The sequence below is a fragment of the Leptinotarsa decemlineata genome, unplaced genomic scaffold (genome assembly GCF_025532065.1).
Source record: "Leptinotarsa decemlineata unplaced genomic scaffold, Ldec_3_MD MMD2_P_RNA_scaffold_9, whole genome shotgun sequence".
Lineage (NCBI taxonomy): Eukaryota > Metazoa > Arthropoda > Insecta > Coleoptera > Chrysomelidae > Leptinotarsa > Leptinotarsa decemlineata.
Genome location: NW_027412536.1, coordinates 1,741,150 through 1,747,829, shown reverse-complemented (window position 1 = coordinate 1,747,829; position 6,680 = coordinate 1,741,150). Strand labels below are relative to the sequence as shown.

At 34.5% G+C, this 6,680-nt stretch overlaps 1 long non-coding RNA gene across 1 annotated transcript; it reads left to right on the top strand.

The window, feature by feature from the left end:
* Window positions 1–251: 251 nt before the first annotated feature.
* On the top strand, window positions 252–4,157 carry LOC141480439 (uncharacterized). The gene is made up of 2 exons (XR_012464342.1): window positions 252–478; window positions 3,605–4,157. It is a non-coding gene; the product is annotated as an uncharacterized lncRNA (long non-coding RNA).
* Window positions 4,158–6,680: the final 2,523 nt, after the last annotated feature.

Here is a 6,680-nt window from a genome sequence, read left to right as displayed (position 1 = left end):
GGCACAAACACAACGATTACCTACCCAAATTGATCTTATTAGCAGGTGTTCCTATGAATAAATTTGAAAAGACACAACTGAATAATTAAGAACTTGTAGAACAATTCCAATAAGGAATGTAAAAATGTTGAATTTAAAATATATATAAATTATCAAAAGAGAAAATTAACCGATTCTAAAAATGTTCTAAGCCTATACCGAACTAATTATTGTGAATATCGGAACGCACTATTTGTCTGTGAAATGTCATTAAATAATTCAGGGTCACTGTGATTTGTTTGTTTTGGAATCGAAATTTCTGGATTAAAAATTCGATTCAATTGTCCCATTCTTTGTTCTTGGACAATTTCTTTTAAATATGCATATATTTTATACTTGAAGTGTAATAGGTAAATACCTGGTTTTCCTCCAATGATTTTGTGTGGTGTGAGTTTTCTAACCCTAAGAACTGGAACTTGCACTGGATCTCGTTTATCAGGTTGGTTTTCACTATATTTGCGAACACCAGTAGTGATATTCCCAGCTTAGCAATCAAAAACTTTGGTATTGAAGATGTTTATCATGCCAAAAAAAATGTAAGCCTGAATTTACTGCGGGACCTGATCATATTCCAGTATTCATCATATAAGATTGTGCCTCAGCTCTGGCTGAACCACTAACAACTCTAATTAATATATGCCTGAAAACATCAACTGTATAGTCAATATGGAAAATGCCGAAAGTCTGCCCAATTTTCAAAAAAGGAGATGAAAGTGAGATACAAAATTACAGACCAATCTCTATTATATGCAACTTTTGTAAAGTGTTTGAGATGCTTCTTGAGAAGACAATCCATTGTCATGTCAGCAACATTATTAGCCCCAATCAACATGGTTTCATGAAAGGACGTTCAACCACCACGAATCTTGTAACAATCACTCAATGTATTGCACAGGGTATTGATTGTCAGTCTTAGACTGATGTCATCTACACTTATTTTTCTAAAGCGTTCGACAGACTTGACCATATTATCCTGCTCAACAAGTTTTCGACTTTTGGGTTATCCAATGAATTAATTACCCTCTCCAAATCGTATTTTTACATCCCTAAGCAGTACGTCCAACTCAATGGCCTCAAGTCTATCGAATATATAGCCACATCTGGTGTACCACAAGGATCAAATCTAGGACCCCTACTATTCAATATGTTCATTAATGATATCGGAGCTGAGATTGATGTCAATTTCCTTTTATACGCAGATGACTTGAAACTCTATCACAATATAACATGCTCTAATGATTGCGAACGTCTCGCCCTGAATTTAAATCAACTGTTACATATGTTGAATTTTTGGGTTTCTAGACTGTGTTTCTAGACACTCCACGTACGAATATAATGAAAAAATCTATAATTTATACAATGTGTGATACCTCTAATTCTGTTAGTCATGTCCTAGATATATTCAACTGCCAGATTATACAAATCAAAAGACATTTCTTAGCTAACTGACAGTTCTATTTTTATTTATTTTTTTTAATATAGATTCACAAATTATATTATGTAAGTACATATTTGTAAATGCCACTGTTACTCCCTATTCTATAATTGGGTATGAAATAGATGAATACATGAATAAATAAATAAATAAAATATTTGCTTTTAATTATTAGTATACAATGCAATATTTTTCAATTTCTAACTTTTCCATTATAATATTATTCAATTTCTGAAGACCAAAATTTTCGTGGCGTTCACCTTCGTCGCCTTGAGAAGAATCCCGTTGTTGATACAAAAATTGAAAATCTCTTACGTTTCTTAGTTACCAACTCTCAATTTTCATAACTACAAATTTTCAACTTCAATATCACAAAAACTATCTATTCTATGATTTTCATATTTGTTTCTGAATTCAAATACATCTTTACTTCAACAATTATGTACAGAAATGGTTAACCTTACACATGTAATATAAATATTCTTCAAAAGCATCACTTGATATCCGTATCTAAGAAAATGGTTTACAACAATAATATGCGAATTTTTCATCATTCCATAATATTAACAATAAATTTATTATGTTTTTTCCAATTTTACATCTTGATATCATTTTGCTTTCATCTGACATTTATTTACAACCTATATCGGTTGTTTGTTTTTTGAAAATTAATGAAATTTGGTACACAAATCTTGAAATTTGAATTTTCCACTCTTTTGTATTTGTTTCATGTCAAGTTTGTGGATTTCAATACATGTACAGGGTGACCTCGCTGTACTTCTGTATCCGAATTTATATGTGATGTTGTGAATATCTCTACACATTGTTGTTTTTGTGTGTTATATCAATATATATGGAGTGGTTTGAAACTCTGGCCATTAAAGAAGCCCACAAGAAGCTCCGAGTCTGGTTGAGATACGTGGACAACACCTTCATAATATGGAACCGTGGAAATGTAGAAATGGACACCTTCCTGAAGCACATCAACAACATGAGTCCTTCCATCAATTTCAGAATGGAGAAGGAAGTCCACAACAAATTGCCATTCTTAGACATATTGGTGAAGAGGAACGACACTAAACGGGAAATATCTGTATATCGAAAATCCACTCACATAGGACAGTATCTGAACCATGAATCCAACCACCATCAATCGACTAAGAAAGGAATCATCAAGACTCTACTAGGCCGTGCTTTCGGGCTCTGTAATACAAAGGAAGATCTCGGAAAGGAACTAGGCATCATCAAAAATGACCTTCAACGGAATAGTTACAGGCCTTAGCTAGAAGACAGCAAGAGCTTCACAAGAAAAAGAAGCCGCCACAACCAGTACTTGTACTTCCCTACATCAGAGGATTGTCGGAAAGGATAAGAAGGATTGGGTCCAAGTATAACATCAGAACCTGTTTCAGATCTGGGAACACTATTCGTTGCAGCCTCACGAAAACCAGGCCCCCAAACGCGGACTGCGATTCCAAGAATTGCATTTACCGGATACCCTGTGAGTGCGGAAAATCCTATATTGGTGAAACTAAGAGGCCATTGAAAGTTCGCATTGCTGAGCACAAGAATCACATGCAGCGAGGAGAAACCAGCAAATCAGTATTAGCAGAGCATGTTTGGACTTATCAACATAACATCAAGTGGGCTCATGCTGAAATTATCCACAAGGAGGAACGCTGGTCTAGGAGAAAATTCAAAGAAGCCGCATGCATGTTGGTCAACAACACATTTAGCTAAGGTAGCGTAGAGATACGCAAGATATGGAAACCTCTTATCAAGCGGAACACGACCAACTCCCGACAAACGATAATCTTCCGCTAAAACCAATGAAGCGGAGAGAGGGAAGAGGGGATAAGTGAAAACACTGGAATGACCTATAAATAGTCAGATATCTGAATTAATAAGTCCAGTTATCACCCGAAGGTGATTGTGGATACTAACGATCGAAACGTCGTGAAGTTACTTGGTTTGAAATCTTTTGATTTTTAATTTTCATTTTTCGTTATAAATTTTTTAATTTTCGTCTCGTGTTAATAGTTCAATTTTTATTTTTTTTTTTTATTTCTTGGTTGTTTTCACTTGACATAATTGTTATTTTTTCCAGCTATCTTTTTTCATTTTTTACAGATTCTTTCAGGGATTTCAAATCAATTCATGTCATATTAGACAATGGAGGTACGAACTAATGACATGAGATAAAACAAACTCCTGATAAAATAAAAAAGATAAGTCCGCTGGGATGGATGGTATAAATAGAAGACTCCTTGAGAACTTACCATTAGCAGCGTTATTCATACTAACTGATGTAATCAACAAATCTTTTGAGACAAGAGTATTTTCCTCAGGGTTGAAGACATTAGTTGTTTTACCTCTCTATAAAGGTGGAGATGTCACCAACCCTCGAACTTCAGACCTATCATTATCAACTATTTCTAAATTAATGGAAAAACTAGTGAAGAAAATATTGAAATTTTCATCAAATGGAAAAGTATTGAATGAATGTCAATTTGGTTTCAAGAGCTCTAAAAACACTAATGATGCAATCTTCTCATTTTTGGAAAATATATACATGAATCTGAATGAAGCGGAAGTAATTTCGGCAGTTTTCTGTAATTTTTCGAAAGCTTTCGATTGTGTCGATAATGATATACTTAATAAAAACTGTACTGTCATGGCATAAGAGGGACATGTCTTGAATTGTTTTAATAGTACCTAAAAGGCAGATGTCAGCTGACGAAAGTCAATAATCTGTATTCTGACATTTCGGCTATAGATTGCGAAATGCCTCAGGGATCTGTTCTAAGGCCTATTTTATTCCTATTATACTTCAACGATCTTGCTACAGTCGATATTGAAGGACCATTCACAATTTTTGCCGATGATACCACATTGTTATGGCATGAAAAAATACTAACAACTTGAAACAAATAATATCATTAGATTTAGAAAAGGTCAAACAGTGGTGTGATTCTTCTTATTTACTTCAACGTAGACAAGACCAAAATTGTAAACTTCAAATTTGGCTATGACAACTTGCTATTAGATGGTAGGAAGATACAAACGCTTTGCACTAGATTTCTTGGTCTGCATATTGACAAGAAGTTGAATTTTAGGTTACATATCACATCTTTATGCAAAAAATTGGCTTCAGGATCATTTGCTGTCGGAATCGTCTAAGGTATGCAATTGCATTTTGGGGATTGCATAGAATTCACAACACAAGACAGAACAGTATTAATATCCATCTACCCATACCCAGATTGACTAACAAAACACTCTATCATGTACGAAGGAAAAAATTTGTTCAACCATTTACCACGGGTATAACAGAGCAGAGACGTTTCAGGGAGTCGGTCGAAAGTATATTGCTCATGAAAGCTTGTTATAGCCTGCAGGAATATCATGATGATGAATTGTAAATATTCTCAGTGTTCTGTCAAGCTTAGCTTCATTATTTTTATCACACTTATGTTCTTGCTTTAATTTCACGCTAATATGTGTATGTGTTGATTAAATTGTGATACAATGGCCATTTATAGTGAACATGCTAGGTTTGTTTCTTTGACAAATATGTTTAACATATTCTTCACTAACTGTTTTAGTTATTTATATTTTTATATACAGTGCATTCCATTTAAAACGAGCCACCCTGAATACCTTTGGGTACAATGATTTTCAGAAAAAAATTAAAAACACGTCAACAATAGTACACAAGAGGACACATTTTGACATATTCACATTTGCTGTTACTTATCCTATTGCACCCCCAGAGCATAGCACCAATTTTTTCAAATGGATCACCCTATATTGTTTCGCATTATCAGATGCTCCATGATGAGCAGATTTCAACAAAGTAAAAAACATATGGTCTGTATCCTATGGTTCGGCAGCTACAAAATATTTGAGTTGAGTTGAAAACGAGCCACCCTGAATAACTTTTAAAACGATTATTTGCAGGAAAAATTAAAAAACATGTCAACGATTATACTGGAGGCCACATTTTGAAATATGACAAATATGGAAGCAATAAATCAGTAAAAGAGATTTTTTATCAATTCTTGAATCAAAATCTGACGACTGGACAATGAGAAGAAAAAAAAACGTTTTCACCAACTTCCATACAATGTTACAAAAGTGCTTCCATTGCCGCTCTCAATGCCTCAAGATATTCTCTCTCAAATCTTTTAATGTTATTGATTCTATCCCATATACTTCAGACTTCAAATGACCCCTTAAAAAGAAATCTACAGGAGTGAGGTCCGGAAATCTTGGTGGCCATTCTGTAGGACCTCTTCTACCAATCCAGCGACCACGAAAATGATTATCCAAAAATTGTCGCACTGGAGCTGCATAATGAGGAGCTGCACCATCCTGCTGAAAAACTATTTCCTCTTCGAATAAATTTATATCTTCCTCAATTGCCTGTAGACGCACGGTATCATTCGATTTTCCTACATATCCAAATATTCATAACTGGTCAAATTTTCATCGATAAAAAAAGGTCCTATGATGTGGTCTCCTAAAATTCCTGCCCAAACATTCAGTTTTTGAGGTCGTTGGATATGAACTTGACGGTATAAATGAGGATTCGTATCACTCCAGTATCCGCAATTTTGCTGATTCACCTCTGGATTCAAACTAAACGTACATTCATCCGAAAAACAATTTTTATACAAGAAATTCTTATGCAAGTTGATCCGTTCAGTGAGACTTTCACAAAACTCGATACGTCTATTGCAACGTGCTCTAAAACTGCAGTACAAATAGCTTCATCGTTGACATCTCCTGAACGGTTATGCTTTTTATTGTTAACACATCCAGTTTCCATAAGTTTGTTAAATGATTCCGAAACGTATTTGTGTCATACATTTTCTTCCTGGATGATTGTTATCGAACATACGGGCAGCAGCTCTAGCACTATATCCATTCTGGTAGTACAAACTCACTATTTCAATCCTTTTTCGAAGCGTATAAACCACTGCCACTCAAGAATTCACAAAAATAGAAACACCGATTGTTACTTCAACTGGTGGATAATCGTTATTGTAGAATGAGACAAAAACAAAATATAGAGAATATCGAATTCAAACTTTACTCGGCAAAAATAAGACTTTTTTGAAGCATACTTCACAAAAACACCTATGAAACCTAGGTAACAGATTGTACAGGAGTTCATTTAGGGTGGCTCGTTTTCAATTCAAAA